Source organism: Sarcophilus harrisii, chromosome 2, assembly GCF_902635505.1.
Source record: "Sarcophilus harrisii chromosome 2, mSarHar1.11, whole genome shotgun sequence".
NCBI lineage: Eukaryota > Metazoa > Chordata > Mammalia > Dasyuromorphia > Dasyuridae > Sarcophilus > Sarcophilus harrisii.
In genome coordinates, this window is record NC_045427.1 from 453,058,126 (window position 1) to 453,059,457 (window position 1,332).

Consider the following 1,332-nt stretch of genomic DNA (forward strand, 5'->3'; position numbering starts at 1 on the left):
GAGCTTATAAAAAGAAAAAAGAAGAGCTTAAAATATAAGCTTGTTTGCCTCCGTTTCCTATCCGGAAAGTGAGCCGGAGAAGGAAACAGCGAACCATTGCGGTACCTGCCAAGAAAAGTTCCGAAAGAGAACACAGAAGTTCAGACACGACTGAAAAAACTACGGAGTGATGCCACCAGTCGGAGAGTCCTCACCCTCTAGAAACTGAGCTGCGAAGGGGCCCTCCACTTTTTGTGGAACTTGGGGGACCCATACCTGGAGGCGGGACAAGAGGAGGGCGGGGCCAACATTATTAAAAAGGAGGATTGGACCGACTATGAAAGCTGGATGTGTCGGAACTAATAGAATCCTAATTAGGAGAAATTGATTAATCTGAAGGCCTTTTAGGAATATGGAAAGACTCATGAAACAGACCACAATTTAGACTTTTAAGAGGATTTTAACCACTAGGACCCTAAGCTCTTTTTTTTTTTTTTTTTTTTTGTAAAGGCAGGAAGTCACTAATATTAGGAGAAGATAACTTTATTTTTTGTCTTCTAAAGAGTTGAGATAAATACAGAAAACAAAAAGTTGGAATCCATAGAGGCTTTTTTGAGTAGCAAAGTGGAAATAGAAGGGACGAAGGCAGCGTCTAAGGCAGAGACTTGGAAATTTAATATTTTTATAAATGATTTGAATGAGGAAGTACATAAGTAAAATTTTCAAGCCTTCAGCAGAGATGCCAAGTCCATGGGAAACAAATTTCAAAAGACTCTAGCTTCTTGAAGTACCTTAAGGCATCCATCCCAGTTCTGCAACTCACATGTGGATCTACCCAGACAAGCTACCTTAGGTTCAAGGTAGTCTGTGAGTCTGTATTTTTTCAACCCCATAGCTCCTAGGTCTTTATAGATATGCCCATTTTACTGACAAATCCCCTGTGTTAGTACAGGCAGTACTTTCTAATACTTCTGGTTTCTAACTCAACCTTTGAATCTTGGAAAGAAGAGGATGAAAACTGGGGGCAGAGCATACAAAGTCATCTGCCTCACACTCTTCTCCAGACTCATCAGAATCCAGTTTGTACCAGGAAGGCAGAATTGGTTCCACATAAGGAAAACCACATACAGAACCAATTTAATAACAAGTAATAATCATGATTTTTTTCCCAATAGATGAAATGATAGTTTCATCAAAACTATTGTTTTGATGAAATCCAACTGATTTATGAATAATTAAATCGTAGGAATAAATATACCTTTATTTAATATAGCAAATATTATTTATCTGAAGGAAAGAGCAATTATATGTAATAGAGAAAAATTAGGGACTTTGGAAATGTATCTTCTAAGG